The 18,440-nt window shown below is 40.8% G+C and overlaps 2 pseudogenes; both read left to right on the plus strand.

Annotated features, from left to right (window-relative positions):
* Positions 1 to 400: 400 nt before the first annotated feature.
* On the plus strand, positions 401 to 12,516 carry LOC129475205 (alanyl-tRNA editing protein Aarsd1-like; annotated as a pseudogene).
* LOC129475208 (uncharacterized) lies at positions 6,473 to 10,615 on the plus strand (annotated as a pseudogene).
* Positions 12,517 to 18,440: the final 5,924 nt, after the last annotated feature.

The following is an 18,440-nucleotide window of genomic DNA, read 5'->3' on the forward strand; positions in this document are numbered from 1 at the left end:
GGACCACTCCTGATGGCCATTAGTTGCTCCAGGGCTTCTAATGCAACATATTGCCCCTCTTGGCCTTGTGCTATACAACATTAAAACAACAAATACCTGCCTACATACTGGGCACATTTGGAAATAGAAGATCTCATAGACCTTGAGCCTGTGGCCCTCCATACCCAGCTGCTCATTATGCTTTGGGTCATGGAAGCAGCACCCCACAAGCTCAGCCTGGCTATGAAGGAAGACCTCGTTAAAATAGAGTGGAGCCAAACTTGGGTGGAGCCCATCTTAGGATGGGGCCCAAGAAACAACACACATAGCCAAACCTCAGGCAGTCATCTTAGCATTGGATGCCCTGATCAACAAATGGTCCTGGCCAGGAATAGCTCACACCTGTAATCCAAGTGCTTTGGGGGACAGAAGTGAAAGGATCACTTGAGGCCAAGAATTCGAGAGAAGTCTGGGCAACATAGTGAGACCCTGTCTCTATAAAAATAATAAAAATAAAAAAAATTAGCCAGGCATGGTGCCGCATACTGGTAGTCCTAGCTACTCAGGAGGCTGAGGCAGAGATCACTTGAGCCCAGGAGTTCAAGGTTACAGTGAGCTATGATCATGCCATTGTACTCCAGCCTAGGCAACAGAGGGAGACTCTGTCTCAAAAAAAAAAAAAAAATTAAAAACAGAATTACTATATGATCCAGTAATTCCACTTCTCAGTGTATATTCCAAGGAAGTGAAGGCAGGGACTCAAGCAGATATTTGCACACCCATGTTCATAGCAGCATTATTCACAATACACAAAAGATGGTGGCAACCCAGTGTACATTAATTAATAAATAAACAAGATGTTGTATATAAATACAATGGAATATTATTCAGCCTTAAAGAGGGAGAAAATTTTGACACATAGGTGAACCTTGAGGACATTAGGCTAAGTGAAATATACCAATAATAAAAAGATAAATACTGTATACAGTTATATGAGGTACCTAGAGTAAATTCATAGAAACAAAAAGTAGAGGGGTGGTTTCTAGAGGCTGAAAGGAGGGGGAAATGGGAGTCTTGTTTAATGGGTATAGGGTTTCAATTTTGCAAAAGATTGGTTGTACCACAATGGAAATGTACTTACAACTACTGAACTGGAAACTTAAAAATGGTTTTAAGATAGTAAGTTTTATATTATGTATATTTTACCACAATTTAAAAAACCTAATTAATAAAGAGGTGATTATCTCCACTGCTTCTTGATTTGACAGCCGAATTTTCTTGTTTTTAACAAGAAAATTAAAAATACATTTATTTGGCATAGATACATAGATACAAAAATACACCTGATGGCATCTCAGGATGGATTATTACAACCTGTGGTCTCATCCATTAAGGCCCCCATACCAAATACCCAATATTACAAAAATTACTGATTCTATCCAATCAACAACTGATAAATATTTTGCTATTACGTATTTGGCTAATATGTTCTGTTCAGTGCCTATTTCAATAGCATCTCACCACAGTTTGCCTTCATCTCCAAAGGAACACAATACTCTTCGCCAGGCTACCCATGGGGTACCTAAACAGCTTTGCCACTGCACACAATCTTTGCAGATGAGAGCCTAACTACTTTCACCTTTTACCAGGATCACAGGTATAACATCATCCTCCAAGGAGATTCATTTGATACATTCATTTAGAATCTACAAGTCCAACATCTTTTAGTCCTTTTTGAGTTCTGATGGCAACACATTCCTCACTTACAAATAGAAATAGGCTGCTCCACAAGGGAAGTGTCTGAGTTAGTTTTATAGGATCTTTCTATAGGGAAGGGTTACATCAGGGCATGTATAGGAGAGGTTTTTCTAGTGTTTGTGCAGTGGCTCAACATGCTTCTTCATACATTGTATGTAGCATTAGCATTTTAAATCACCCTTGGGCATGATTTTTAGCATTAAAAATGAGGAAGAGTTAACCATAGGTTGGAGTTTAAGTCTATCTGCACATGCAGGTACTCCAGGGAAGTCTCTAGCCCCCTGAAACAGAAACTTGCGATAATTATTTCTTGGGTCTTCTTTTGTTACTGACTGGTTGAGGGTTACATAGCTAGATCTTGAGTGAGAGGTTTTTATCCTTTTTTCTCCAGACCATATTAAAACAGGAAACCAACCAGCCTGCCTGTCTCAAGAAGGAAGGTACCAGGCTCTTTTTAACAACGAGATCTGGTGGGAAATAATCGAACAAGAACTTACTCACACCTAAGGAAGATAACCCACACACCACCCACTAAGCCTCACCTCTAACATTGAGGATCAAATTTCACCATGCGATTAGGATGGGACAAACATCCAAACTATAGCAGTCTCATATATAATGTGCTTTTAAGTACATGGAGGTTACATATGTACAAAATCTAGGAGAGGTTACTACTATCTGTACCTCTCTAAAAATTAATGGAGATCATTATTTTCCCTAGAAGGACCTGTCACGTATCAGTCAACTCCTTGACTGCCTAGAGAGGGGACCACTCACTCTACTGTGCCCTCTCCTTCTCCACCTCCAGCTTTACATCCTGCCCTTCTTCTCCAATCACTACCACAGCAATCACCCTTTCCCCTTGGTCACACAAAAATACTACTAATATCTACATATGCTTTACTAACATCAGTTCATAACCTGCAGCAACATAACTGTTTGACTCTTCACTTTAACCCAAGAAATACACCAAGATATTACTGTTTATATATACATATATATGTGTGTGTGTGTCTATATATGTCATGCACACATTTATATATGTATATGTGATATATATACACATACATGTGTATATATAAATAAATATATATATCATACATATATATAAACTTTAACACACTTTACAACTCCAACAAGATATTGCTAGAGATCTCAGAAATTTCAGATCTGCTTTTTTTGGTTAATGCCATATAAATGAGAAACTTAATCATAGTCCAGCCTATAAAAACTCATATTTAATACTTCTACTTGCATTCCTTTCTTTTGATTCCCATTATAAAATGTTTTCTATGCCGTTTGGGAAAACATATGTCCTACTATATAGTCTCTATCATCATCCCAATATGTTTTTAATATGATATCAAAGTATCACAAGGCCAACTGTATTCAATTGTATTAACCATTTCTTTAATTTTCTATATTCTGATGCTTTGACATCCTGAGGCAGTGCTGACCTTGGAGGGATTGCTCCTCCCAGGATTAGCCAATTTCTAGAGACAGTAAACAACTGGATTATGAAAGTGTCTTTCATATGCAAACCAACCACTCCAGAGTCCACATCCTCAATCACCTCCTTTATTGGCTTCTCAGGCACAGAGCCACTATTTACCTGCCCAAATCACCCCCGGGTCGGGTATCAGACAACTAGGAAAAGCCCCTAAGCCGTAGAGCCTGCTAAAATTATTCAAACTAGCTAATTCTAAACCTGCTTACTTTAACTTGCCTATTCCTTCCCTCAGAAACCACAATAAAGGCTCTTGCCCACATTCTACCCTCACCCTCTGCCTCCTGACTGACACTGGTGCTTTCCTGGGTGACCCCCGACGGTGTGGCATGCCTCTTCTTGTGATCTGTGAGTATAACAGTCTTTTCAATGGCAGGGATTTCCTGATTTGTTGGTCTTACCTACTTAAATAATAATAAAAGCCATATTTTAAAGCACCACCCAAAACAGACAAAAGCTCTGTGGGGTAATTTATTTGGGAACTGATCCCAAGAGTAGAAATGAAGTATATAGGAGTATTTTAAAAAGGAAGGAAAGCCAGTACAAGGAATAATTCCAAATTTTAGTTACCATGCAACTGATAACAGGTATATGATCTTGGGGACCTTCTGAGTTGCATTATGAAATATATCTCAGAACTGTCTAGTTGAAGGACATAAGAGGGAAGGATTTAGCCAACATCTCCCATTCCCTTATTAGTTAAGATAATCCCACGTGACTTAATTCTGCCACACATCCTATTTGCACATGTCTGACTGCCCACTGGTCTGTAATTTGCCCAATGATTTAGCATCAGAGAAGCCCCTGTGCAAGAAGCAAGACATACACTGCATTGGGCCAATGCAAGGCTTTGTCAGATTACGCTTGCATAGAACTGGTCACCACAGCAGTGACTCGATTAAGAGAAGACATAATTTGACATGCACACAAGCTGTACCCAAAGCACCTTACACGTACTTGTTTTGCATTTTGTTAATATATCTCTTAAGCCTCTTTAACTCTCTAAGTTCCCCCTCATTCTCTTATTTTTTTTGTTCTTTGCAAATTATTTGTTGAAGAAATATAGTCAATTATTGTTTAGACTTTTCCAGAGTCTGGATTTTGCTGATTGAGTTTCAATGATGTCATTTAACATGGTCCCCTGGCTCTATGTTTCTTACAAAATATAATCTAGGCATGGTGACACACACCTGTAGTCCAAGCTACTCAGGATGCAAAGGCAAAAAAATTTCTTTAGACCAGGAGTTCAAGGCTGCAGTATGCTATGATCACACCTGTGAACAGTCACTGTGCTCCAGCCTGGGAAACACACTGAGACCCCATCCATAAAAAAAATTTAAAAGTACAGATTCTTTGTTTAACTTGAGGTACAGTTTATATAGGAAGTCCAAATAAATACTTCTCTCTTTACCTTTTTGAAAATCAGCTTTCCAAACAATGTATTGTTCTCTATCATCTTCCAAAGGACATTTATTAATTTGCGAGGGCTGTCATAACAAAGTACCGCAGACTGGGTAGCTTTAAACAACAGAAATTTATTTTCTCACAGTTATGGAGGCTAGAAGCCTGAAATCAAGTTGTCAGCAGAGTTAGTTCCTCCTGAGGGGCCATCAGGGAAGAATTTTCAGGTTTAGAGATGGCCATCTTCTCCCTGCGCCTTCACACTGTCTTCACTCTGTTCCTCAAAACTCTACCAGCACCTACATATTACCCAATTCAAAAGGCACTTCTATATTTTTAAAGCAGCACCCCACATTTCAGCACCAAAATCTTATATAAATGTCATCTAACTCAGATATGAGTGACTTGAGGTATGATTCATCCTGAGGCAAAATTCCTCTCCATCTGAAAACCTGTAAAACCAGACAGGTTATCTGCTTTAAAAATACAATAGTAGAACAGACATAGGATAGAAATTCCTATTTCAAGGAGAAAAAATGAGAATAAAAGGATCATGGATTGCACAAAAATTCAAACCAGAAGAGGGAAAATTCCATTAGATTTTAAGGCTCAAGAATAAATTTCTTTGTGTCAGTGTTCTGTCCTCCGAGCCCACCCAGGTGGTGGCCAAGCCTTCTCAGCTCTGGAAAGCAGTCTTACTCACCTCAGCCCTAGAAAACAGACCCACACCCTCTGGCACTCACAAGCAGATGCCTGGCTAGATGAAATCTGGAGGACACAGCCACATTCCCTAGGCCTGTGCCTCTGGGCCCAAGGGAGAAGTGACAGCCCTGCTGACCTCTGATCTACCTTTGGGTTATTCTTCTCTTTTCTTGAAGGATAAGACATGTTTACAGCTGGATAGCTCTATTGGCTCATTCTGTAGAATTCCAGAAGTCCAACAGCCTTCCTTCATTTTATCCCATCTCTGTCCCCTTCAGTCCAAGCTAGCAGCATTTCTGCTGGTACAAAATTCTCAAAACCCTTTTGGGCCTCCTGTGCAATTCAAAGGGGGTACAAAATCAGATGAGAGTTGTCGACATATATTTCCTAGACAACTGCCTATCTATTCCTGGATTCTGCTGAGCTGTTCATTGGGTCTATGAATTGCACATGTAATATCTTTAGTAAATTGTTTTCCAGCCATGTCCTTGATGTTCTCTCCAGAACACACTTTCTAAGTTTTGCAATATGAATAGGATGAGAATTTCCCAAATCTTCAAGTCTGGTTCCTTTTTACTTAACAATTCATTCCTCAAATTAGTTCTCTTCTCTCACATTTTACTATAAAGCAGCAAAAAGAAGCCAGGTCAGGTCTTTGACACTTGGCTTAGAAATCTCCTCAGCTAAATATCCATTCATCACTTACAAATTCTACTTTCCACCAAACACTAGAACACAAATTGTCCAAGTTCTTTGCTACTTTATAACAAGAATAACCTTTCCTTCCGTTTCCAATAACATTTTCCTCATTTCTGTTTGAGACCGCACCAGAACCTTAAACATTCAAATTTTTACCATATGATGTTCATGATGATATATATATTCCATAAGATGACAGAAGCTTTCTCTCTTTACGGCTCTTCTCTTTTCTTTCTGAGCCTTCACCAAAATCATTTTGATGTCCATATTTCTACCAATAGTCACTTCAAAGGAATCAAGGCTTCTACTAACATGCTTCTCATTTTATTTTAATTACCATTTCAAAAATCCTAACTTTAATTATTGTCACATTCAGGTTTTGAGGGTTAGGACTTCAACATTTGGACTCTTTTTTGGAGACAGAGTTTCAGTATGTTGCTCAGGCTGTGTGTAGTGGCTATTCACAGGCATGATTATAACTCACTACAGCCTTGAACCTCTGGACTTTATCCTCCTGCTTCAGCCTTTTGAGTAGCTGGGACTATAGGCATGTATCACTGAGCCAAACTTCAACATGTGAATGTTTTTGGGAGACACAGTTCAACCAACAGGAACATTACTTTTTTTGCAAATATCAATATGAAATCTCTGTGTGAGACATATTTTATGCTTACAGTTCATTGCAGTTATGATTTTTATTGATGCTCAGATTGTCCCATATTTGGCCTGTGAGATTTTCATCAAATTGACTTCTGAGTCTCTTTGACATGACTCAGTGGTCTTTGATACTTTTTTTGTTTGTTTGTTTGTTTTTGAGATGGAGTCTTAACTCTGTCGCCAGGCTGGAGTGCAGTGGTGTAATCTCCGCTCACTATAACCTCTGCCTCTGGAGTTCAAGCGATTCTCCTGCCCCAGCCTCCCATATAGCTAGGATTACAGGTACCTGCCACTATGCCTGGCTAATTTTTGTACTTTTAGTAGAAATGGGGTTTCTCCATGTTGGCCAGGCTGGTCTCAAACTCCTGACCTCAAGTAATCTGCCTGCCTTGGCCTCCCAAAGTGCTGGGATTACAGGCATGAGCCACCACGCCCCGCCTGATACTTTCCTTGTATTATTTTTTAAAAAAATTTTGTGGGAGGAGATTTGCTTTCCTTTTCTCCAAAAGGGGAGGAAATTGAAACTGAGTGGCCCATGATGGAAAGAGGGGAAGTCCAGGGGTGCAGGAGGCCCCTGGGTGAAGGCAGAGGCTAACATGGGGTTCGGAGCTATGGGTGGCCATCAGCCTGACCATCTTTGTGCTGTCTGTCATCACTATCATCACCTGCTTCACCTGCTGCCTGTACAAGATGTGCCGCCGACCATGTCCAGTTGTCACCAGCATCACGTTAACCACTGTGGTGCATGCCCCTTACACTCAGCCTCCAAGTGTGCCGCCCAGCTACCCTGGATCGAGCTACCAGGGCTACTACCCCATGCTCCCCCAGCCAGGGATGCCAGCAGCACCCTATCCAACATAGTACCCACCACCTTACTCGGCCCAGCCCATGGGCCCGCAGGCCTACCACGAGACCCTGGCTGGAGGAGCAACCGCGCCATACCCCAAGAGCCAGCCTCCTTACAACCCAGCCTACATATATGCCCTGAAGGCGGCTCCCGGAGCATGCCCCGGCCTCTCCAGCTGCCAATAGGTTATGTTGTGTGTGTGTATGTGAGTGGTGTGCAGGCACAGTTCCTTACGCCCCGTGCGTGCTGTGTGTGTCCTGCCTGTGTATGTGGCTTCCTTTGATGCTGATGAGGTGGGGAACGATCCTTGCCAGAGTGGGCTGGGACCAGACTTTCTTCTCTTCCTCATCTGAAATTATTCTTCCTAAAATCTCAAGCCAAACTCAAAGAATGGGGTGTGGAGCACCCTGCGAGGTGGCCTCTGAGAGGTGGGGGGCTCTCCATGGCACATCCGGAGTTCTTTTCCAGGTTACCCTAGGGTGACCGAGTGTGGCCTCTCACACCAGGATGGTGCAGCTTTCTGTGAGTATGATACAGACGTGTCCTGGTTTTGGCAACGCAGCCAGCTGCTGCGCAAGGGCATGGTTTGTCCCCAGAGTTCGGGGTACCCTTTGCAGAGCCAGGGACATGATGCAGGTGAAGCTTGGGATCTGACCAAGTTGGGATTTGATCCTTTGGGCAGATGTCCCATTGCTCCCTGGAGCCTGTGTCATGCCCATTGGAGGTCAGGCAGCCTCCTGATGCCAGAACACCTCAGGCAGAGCCCTACTTACCTGATAGCTGTCTACCTGGACTGTCCCTGTCCCTGCATCCTCCCTAGGACCACCTGGAGGGCCACACACACAGCCTAGCTACCCACAGGGAGATCTCCTGCCCTTGCTGGCCCTGCCCTTCCCACAGGTACACAGGGGGCTGTGTCCACCAGCACACTCAGGTCTCTTCCCTGCAGTGTTTTCATTTTATTTTAACCAAACATTTTGCCTGTTTTCTGTTTTAAAATGTGACAGTTGATGTGAGACTGAAACCCCTGGGTTGTGGAGGGAAATTGGCCAGGAGAAGAGGGACAACCTGGAAACTGTGAGTCCCTGCTTCCCCTGACACTAGCCTCATGGAATATGCAACTCCTGTACCCCAGTCCAGTGTGTTCTGTCAGCAGGGACACCTGGGCCAAGGGGCCATCTGGACCAAAGGTGGGGTGTGGGGTCCTGGATGGCAGACACGAATACCTCGGTGTTCCCTGTCTCTCAGTTATTGTTTCACCAGAGCTGCCTCAGCTTCGTATCTGTTGTGTTTCTGAGAGTCTAAGGTCTGCACCCTTGTTTAAAATAAATGCAATAGTTTGGAAAAAAATTGTGGGCACATAGTAGAGGTGTATGTATTGGGTACATGAGATGTGATACAGGCATGCAATGTGAAATAAGCACATCATGGAGAATGAAATATCCATCCCCTCAAGCATTTATCCTTTGAGTTACAAACAATCCAATCACACTCTTTAAGTTGTTTTAAAATGTACAATTAAGTTATTATTGACTACAGTAACCCTGTTATGCTATCAAATAGTAGTTCTTATTCATTCTTTCTAATTATTACTTGTACCCATAAAACATCCCCACCTCCCGCACATGCCCCCAATACCCTTCCCAGCCTCTGGTAACCATTCTTCTACTCTTTATCTCCATGAGTTCAATTGTTTTGATTTTTAGATCCCACAAGTAAATAAGAACATGAAATGTTTGTTTTTCTGTGCTTGGCTTATTTCACTTAATATAATGATCTACAGTTCCATCCATGTTGTTGCAAATGACTGGATCTCATTCTTTTTTATGGCTGAATAGTACTCCATTGTGTACATGTACCACATGTTCTTTACCCATTCATCTGTTGATGAACACTTACGTTGCTTCCAAATCTTAGCTCTTGTAAACACTGCTGCAACAAACATAGGCACGCAGATATCTCTTTGATATACTGATTTTCTTTCTTTTGGGTATATAACAAGCACTGGGATTTCTGGATCATATGGTAGTTCAATATTTTTTGTCTCCTTAGGAACCTGAAAACTGTTCTCCATAGAGGTTGTACTAATTTTACATTCCCACCAAACAGTGTACACATCCTAGCCAGCATTTGTTATTACCTGACTTTTGCATATAAGCCATTTTAACTGGGTGAGATGATCTCATTGTAGTTTTGATTTGCATTTCTCTAATGATCAATGATGTTGAGCACATTCTCATATGCCTCTTTGCAATATGTATGTCTTCTCTTGAGAAATGCCTATTCAAATATTTTGCCCATTTTTGACTGGAATTACTAGATTTTCTCCAGTAGAGTTCTTTGAGCTCCTTATAAATCCTGGTTATTAATCCCTTGTCAGATGGGTAGTTTGCAAATATTTTCTCCCATTCTTTGGGGTGTCTATTCACTTGGTTGATAGTATCTTTTGCTGTGCAGAAGCTTTTAAACTTGACGTAATCCCATTTGTCCATTTTTGCTTTGGTTGCTTGTGCTTGTGGAGTAAAGACTGTGTTTTCCCCAGTGCATATTCTTGGCACCTTTGTCACAAATGAGTTCACTGTTTGTGTGTGGATTTGTTTCTGGGTTGTCTATACTGTTCCATTGGTCTGCGTGTCTGCTTTTACACCAGTACCATGCTGTTTTGGTTACAACAGCTCTGTAGTATTATTTAAAGTCAGGTAATGTGATTCCTCTAGTTTTGTTCTTTTTGCTTAGGATAGCTCTGGCTATTCTGGGTCTTTGTGGTTCTGTATAAATTTTAGGATCCTATTTCTGTGAAGAATGTCATTGGTATTTTTATAGGGATTGCACTGAATCTGTAGATTGCTTTGGGTAGTATGGACATTTTAACAATATTGGTTCTTCCAATCCATGAACACGGAATATTTTTTCATTTTTTGGTGATCTCATCAATTTCATTCATCAGTGTTTTATGGTTTTCATTATAGAGATATTTAACTTCTTTGGTTAATTCCTAGGTATTAAATTTTATGTGTGGCTATTGTAAATGAGATTACTTTTTAATATCTTTTTCAGCTTGTTCACTGTTGGCATATAGAAACACTACTGATGCCTCAGAGATGGCCATGATGGTGTTCTGGTGTCAGCAGAATAGCAATGCCCAGGAGTCCACCACCACCATAATCCCCTGTGATCCCACAGAGCTACAGACAGAAAGGAGCAATGATAAGAAATAAGTGCTGAGCAGTTTTCACATGGTGCTGGAAGACATGCTGCTTTTCCCTGAGGGCGAAAGACAGCCTGATGATGGTGGTACAATCAATGACATTTCTGTGCTGGGAGTGACCCGCTTGGGGGCCCAGGCTGATCATTTCACACAGACACCCCTGGATCCTGGAAGCCAAGTCCTGGTCTGGGTAGACTGGGAGTGGAGGTTTGACCACATGCAGCAGCATTAAGGGCAGCATCTCATCACAGCAGTTGCTGATTATCTGTTTGAGTTAAAGACAACATCATGGGAGTTACGGAGATTTCGAAGTGTGATGCTGGAAAGCCCCTCTGTGAATGCAGAGAAAATAACTGCCACTGAAAAGAGTGTCAATAAAAATATCAGAGATCAGCTGCTCAACAAAGTATGAGAACTGAGCCTGAATGATCCTGAGGCAGAGCAGGTGAGAGGCTGGGGCCTGCCAGATGATCATGCTGGGCCCATTGGAATTGTTACCATCAAGGGTGTTGATTCCAACATGTGCTGTGGGATCCCCATGAGCAATCTCCGTGACTTTCCAGTCATTAAGATTCTAGGCACCGAGAAGAGGAAAAGGAATAAAATCAAACTGATATTTCTGGCTGGGAACCAGATGCTGAAATGGATGAAGAGAAGTCATGAAACTGAAAAAGCACTGAATCACTCTGCTGAAGTGTGGAGCAGAGGATCACATGGAAGCAGTGAAAAAGCTCCAGAACGTGGCTGGGCGTGGTGGCTCGCGCCTGTAATCCCAGCACTTTGGGAAGCCGAGGTGGGCAGATCACGAGGTCAGGAGATCATGACCATCCTGGCTAACACGGTGAAACCCCGTCTCTACTAAAAATATAAAAAATTAGCCGGGCGTGTGGCGGGCACCTGTAGTCCTAGCTACTTGGGAGGCTGAGGCAGCAGAATGGCGTGAACCCAGGAGGTGGAACTTGCAGTGAGCTGAGATCACGCCACTGCACTCCAGCCTGGGCAACAGAGCGAGACTCTGTCTCTAAATAAATAAATAAATAAATAAAATAAAATAAAATAAAAAAGAAAAAGCTCCAGAACTCCACCAAGCTCCTGCACAAGAACAACCTGAATCTGCTCAGAGATTCAGCTGCGCACATTGCCCATAGCCTCAGGACCAACTCAGACTCGGGGGATGTGGTCATATTACACAGGAAGGAGGGTGATTCATAGTTCATGAATATCGTTGCCAATGAGATTGGGTCAGAGGATTCCTTCCTGTTCTTAACCATGGGTGATGAGAAAGGTGCTGGGCTCTTTTTACTGGCAGGGCCACCTGAGACCATGGAGACCCTGGGGCCCAGGGTGGATGAGGTCCTAGAAGGCAAAGGAGCAGGGAAGAAAGGCTGCTTTCAGGGCAAAGTCACCAACATAAGCCAGCAGGCAGAGGTGCTATCACTTCTCCAGAACTACATCAACACACAGAGTGCTAGGAAGTGAGGGCTCACGGGGCTCACTTCCTCTTACCGCAGAAGGATTCTTTTGGATAATTAAATAGCTTTACTTGAAAAAAAGAAGTGCTACTGTTTTTTGTATGTTAATTTTCTATCCTGTAATTTTACTGAATTTGTTTATCAATTCTAATAGTTTTTGGTGAAGTCTTTAGGTTTTTCCAACTATAAGATCATATCATCTGCAAACAAGGATAATTTGACTCCTTCCTTTCAAATTTGGAAGCCCTTTACATCTTTGTCTTGACTCATTGCTCTTCCTAGGACTTCCAGTACCATGTTGAATAACAGTGGCGATAGTGGGCATCCTGGTTGTGTTCCAGATCTTAGAGGAAAGGCATTCAGTTTTTCGCCATTCAGTATGATACAAGCTGTGGGTCTGCTGCATATGGCTTTTATGATGTTGAGGTATGTTCCTTCTATCCCCAGCTTTTTGAGAGTTTTTATCATGAAGGGATGTTTAATTTTATCAAATGCTTTTTCAGCATCCATTGAAATGATCATAAGGTTTTTATCCTTCATTCTGTTGACATTGATGTATCACATTGATTTGTGTATGTTGAACCAACTTGTGTCTCAGGAATAAATCTTACTTGGTCATGATGAATGACCTTTCTAATGTATTGTTGAATTCAGTTTGCTGGTATTTTGTTGAGGATTTCTGTATTAATATCCATCAGAGATATTGGACTATATTTTCCTTCCTTCCAGAGAGGTTGAGTAATATTGATATTAGTTCTTCAAATGTTTGGTGGAATTCAGCAATTAAGCCATAGGGTCCCAGGCTTTTTTTCTTTCTTTTTTTTTTTTTTTTTTTTTTTTTAACCAGGGAGACTTTTTATTATGACTTCAAGCTCATCATTTGTCATTGGTCTGCTGAGGTTTTGGATTTCTACCGGTTCAATCTTGGTAGGTTGTATGTGTCTAGGAATTTGTCCATTTCTTCTAGATTTTCCAACTTATTGGCATATAGTTGTTCTCCTTGTATTCAATCTGAAAATAAATTCTAGCTGTGAAATCAGCCATTTGATGAACAGGCCCTTATTCCTTTGGGGAGAAGAGATAGTTAGGGATCCCAATCTGGGTCTCTAAGGGTGCTCATTCCTACTGGATTGGTAATTATTTCAAGAAATTTTTTAGGGAATACTTTTTTTATTTTACTTTAAGTTCTGGGATACATTTGCTGAATGTGCAGGTTTGTTACATAGGTATACATGTGCCATGGTGGTTTGCTGCACCTATCAACCCATCACCTAGGTTTTAAGCCCTGCCTGCATTAGGTATTTGTCCTAATGCTCTCCCTCCCCTTTCCCCCCACCAGCTGATAAGCCCTGGTGTGTGATGTTCCCCTCCCTGTGTCCATGTGTTCTTATTGTTCAACTCCCACTTATGAGTGAGAACATGTGGTTTTTGGTTTTCTGTTCCTGTGTTACTTTGCTGAGGATGATGGTTTCTAGCTTCATTTATGTTCCTGCAAAGGACATGAACTCATCTTTTTTTTATGGCTGCGTAGTATTCCATGTTGTATATAAAACATATTTTTGTTACCCAGTCTATCATTGATGGGCATTTGGGTTGGTTCCAAGTCTTTGCTATTGTGAACAGTGCTGCAATAAACATACGTGTGCATGTGTCTTATAGTGGAATGATTTATAATCCTTTGGGTATATAGCCAGTAATGGGATTGGTGGATCAAATGGTATTTCTGGTACTAGATCCTTGAGGAATTGCCACGCAGTCTTCCACAATGTTTGAACTAATTTACACTCCCAGGAGGATTGTAAAATTGTTCCTATTTCTCCGCATCCTTGCCAGCATCTGTTGCTTCCAGACTTTTTAATGATCACCACTCTAGCTGGCATGAAATGGTATCTCATTTTCTAATTTTGATTTGCATTTCTCTAATGAACAGTGATGATGAGCTTTTATTCATATGTTTGTTTGCCACATAAATGCCTTCTTTTGAGAAGTGTCTGTTCATATCCTTCACCCACTTTTTCATGGGGTTGTTTTTTTCTTGTAAATTTGTTTAAGTTCCTTGTAGATTCTAGATATTAGACCTTAGTCAGCTGGTTAGATTGCAAAAATTTTCTCCCATTCTGTAGGTTGCCTGTTCACGCTGATGATATTTTCTTTTGCTGTGCAGAAGCTCTTTAGTTTAATTAGATTGCATTTGTCGCCGGGCGCAGTGGCTCACGCTTGTAATCCCAGCACTTTGGGAGGCCGAGACGGGCGGATCACGAGGTCAGGAGATCAAGACCACGGTGAAACCCCGTCTCTACTAAAAATACAAAAAATTAGCCGGGCGTGGTGGCGGGCGCCTGTAGTCCCAGCTACTCGGAGAGGCTGAGGCAGGAGAATGGCGTGAACCCGGGAGGCGGAGCTTGCAGTGAGCCGAGATTGCGCCACTGCACTCCAGCCTGGGCGACAGAGCGAGACTCTGTCTCAAAAAAAAAAAAAAAAAAAAGATTGCATTTGTCAATTTTGGCTTTTGTTGCCATCGCTTTTGGTGTTTTAGTCATGAAGTCTTTGCCCATGCCTATGTCCTGAATGGTATTGCCTAGGTTTTCTTCTAGGGTTTTTATAGTTTTAGGTTTTACATTTAAGTCTTTAATCTATCTTGAGTTAATTTTTGTATAAGGTGTAAGGAAGGGGTCCAGTTTCAGTTTTCTGCATATGGGTAGCCAGTTTTCCCAGCACCACTTATTAAATAGGGAATCTTTTCCCCATTGCTTGTTTTTGTCAGGTTTGTCGAAGGTCAGATTGTTGTAGATGTGTAGTGTTATTTCTGAGGCCTCTGTTCTGTTCCATTGGTCTATATATCTGTTTTGGTACCAGTACCATGCTGTTTTGGTTACTGTAGCCTTGTAGTATAGTTTGAAGTCAGGTAGCATGATGCCTCCAGCTTTGTTCTTTTTGCTTAGGATTGTCTTGGCTATATAGGATCTCTTTTGGTTCCAAATGAAATTTAAAGTAGCTTTTTTTAATTCTGTGAAGAAAATCAATGGTAGCTTGATGGGAATAGCAGTGAATCAATAAATTACTTTGGGCAGTATGGCCATTTTCACGATATTGATTATTCCTATCCATGACCATGGAAAGTTTTTCCATTTGTTTCTGTCCTCTCTTATTTCCTTGAGCAGTAGTTTGTAGTTCTCCTTAAGAGGTCCTTCATGTCCCTTGCACATTGTATTCCTAGGTATTTTATTTTCTTTGTAGCAATTGTGAATGGGAGTTCACTCATTATTTGGCTCTCTGCTTGACTATTATTTGTGTATAGGAATGCTTGTGATTTCTGCACATTGATTTTGTGTCCTGAGACTTTGCTGAAGTTGTTTATCAGCTTAAGGAGTTTTTGGGCTGAGATGATGGGGTTTTCTAAATATACAATCATGTTGTCTTCAAGCAGAGACAATGTGACTTCCTCACTTCCTATCTGAATACCATTTATTTCTTTCTGTTGCCTGATTGCTCTGGCCAGAACTTCCAACACTATGTTGAATAGGAGTGGTGAGAGAGAGCTTCTTTTCCTTGTGCCAGTTTTCAAAAAGAATGCTTCCAGCTTTTGCCCATTTAGTATGATATTGGCTATAGGTTTATCATAAATAGCTCTTATTATTTTGAGATACATTCCATCAATACCTAGTTTATTGAGAGTTTTCAGCATAAAGGGGTGTTGAATTTATCGAAGGCCTTTTCTGCATCTATTGAGATAACCATGTGGTTTTTGTCATTGGTTCTGTTTATGTGATGGATTACATTTATTGATTTGCATATGTTGAACCATCCTTGCATCCCAGGGATGAAGCTGACTTGATCGTGGTGGATAAGCTTTTTGATGTGCTGCTGGATTAGGTTTGCCAGTATTTTGAGGATTTTTGCATTGCTGTTCATCAGGGATATTGGCCTGAAATTTTCTTTTTTTGTTGTGTCTCTGTCAGGTTTTGGTATCAGGATGATGCTGGCCTCATAAAATGAGTTAAGGAGGAGTCCTTCTTTTCTATTGTTTGGAATAGTTTCAGAGGGAATGGTACCATCTCCTCTTTTTACCTCTGGTAGAATTTGGCTGTGAATCAGTCTGGTCATGGGCTCTTTTTTGTTGGTAGGCTAATAATTACTGCCTAAATTTCAGAACTTGTTAATGGTCTATTCAGAGATTTGATGTCTTCCTGGTTTGGTCTTGGAAGGGATTACATGTCCAGAAATTTATCCATTTCTTCTAGATTTTCTAATTTACTTGCATAGTAAACTAGTTTATAGTATCCTCTGATGGTAGTTTATATATCTGTATGATCAGTGGTGATATCCCTTTTATAATTTTTTATTGTATCTCTTTTATTATTCTCTCTTTTCTTCTTTATTATTCTGGCAAGCAGTCTATCTATTTTGTTAATCTTTTCATAAAACCAGCTCCTGGATTCACTGATTTTTTGAAGGGCTTTTCATATCTCTATCTCTTTCATTTCTGCTCTGATCTTAGTTATTTCTTGTCTTCTGATAGCTTTTGAATTTGTTTGCCTTGCTTCTCTAGTTCTTTTAATTGTGATGTTATGGTGTTGATTTTAGATCTTTCCCACTTTCTGATTTTAGATCTTTCCCACTTTCCCAATTTCTGAGGTGGGCATTTACTGCTATAAATTTCCTTCTAAATACTGCTTTAGCTGTGTTTCAGAGATTCTAGTACATTGTCTTTTGTTCTCATTGGTTTCAAAGAGCTTTGTTATTTCTGCCTTAATTTTGTTAGTTACCCAGTAGTCATTCTGGAGAAGGTTGTTCAGTTTCCATGTAGTTGTGTGGTTTTGAGTGAGTTTCTTAATTCTGAGTTCTAATTGATTACACTGTGGTCTGGGAGGCTGTGTGTTATGATTTCCGTTCCTTTGCATTTGCTGAGGAGTGTTTTATTTCTAACTATGTTGTTGATTTTAGAACAAGTGCTATGTAGTGCTGAGAAGAATATACATTGTTGATTTGGGGTGGAGAGTTCTGTAGATATCTATGAGATCCACTTGGTCCAGAGCTGAGTTCAGGTCCTGAATATACTTGTTAATTTTCTGTCTTGTTGATCTCTCTATTATTGACAGTGGGGTGTTAAAGTCTCCCACTATTATTGTGTGGGAATCTACATCTCTTTGTAGGTCTCTAAGAAGTTGTTTTATGAATCTGGGTGCTCCTGTTTGGGTGCATATATATTTAGGATAGTTAGCTCTTCTTTTTGCATTGATCCCTTTACCATTATGTAATGCTCTTCTTTGTCTTTTTTAAATCTTTGTTGGCTTAAAGTCTGTTTTATCAGAGACTAGGATTGCAAAACTTGCTTTTCTTTGCTGTCCGTTTGCTTGGTAAATATTCCTCCAACCCTTTATTTTGAGCCTATGTGTGTCTTTGAATGTGAGATGGGTCTTCTGCATACAGGATACTGGATACACTGATGGGTCTTGACTCTTTATTCACCTTGCCAGTCTGTGACTTTTAATTGGGGCATTTAGCTTGTTTACATTTAAGGTTAATATTGTTATGTGTGAATTTGATCCTGTCATGATGCTAGCTGGTTATTTTGCACATTAGTTGATGCAGTTTCTTCATAGTGTTGTTGGTCTTTATAATGTGGTGTGTTTGCAGTGGCTGGTACCGGTTTTTTCTTTCCATATTTAGTGCTTCCTTCAGGAGCTCTTGTAAGGCAGGCTTGCTGCTGACAAAATCCCGTTGCATTTGCTTGTCTGTAAATGATTTTATTTCTCCTTCACTCGTGAAACTTAGTTTGGCTGGATGTGAAATTCTGGACTGAAAATTCTTTTCTTTAAGAATGTTGAATATTGGCCCTCACTCTCTTCTGGCTTGTAGGGTTTCTGCAGTGAGATCTGCTGTTAGTCTGATGGGCTTCCCTTTGTAGGTAACCTGACCTTTCTCTCTGGCTGTGCTTAACATTTTTTTCTTCATTTCAACCTTGGAGAATCTGAAGATTATGTGTCTTGGAGTTGCTCTTCTCAACGAATATCTTTGTGGTGTTCTCTGTATTTCCTGAATTTGAATCTTGGCCTGTCTTGCTAGGTTGGGGAAGTTCTCCTGGATAATATCCTGAAGTCTGTTTTCCAACCTGGCTCCATTCTTCCTGTCACTTTCAGGGACCCCAATCAATCATAGATTTGGCCTTTTCACATAGTCCCATATTTCTTGGAGGCTTTGTTTGTTCTG

The sequence above is a fragment of the Symphalangus syndactylus genome, chromosome X (assembly GCF_028878055.3).
Source record: "Symphalangus syndactylus isolate Jambi chromosome X, NHGRI_mSymSyn1-v2.1_pri, whole genome shotgun sequence".
Lineage (NCBI taxonomy): Eukaryota > Metazoa > Chordata > Mammalia > Primates > Hylobatidae > Symphalangus > Symphalangus syndactylus.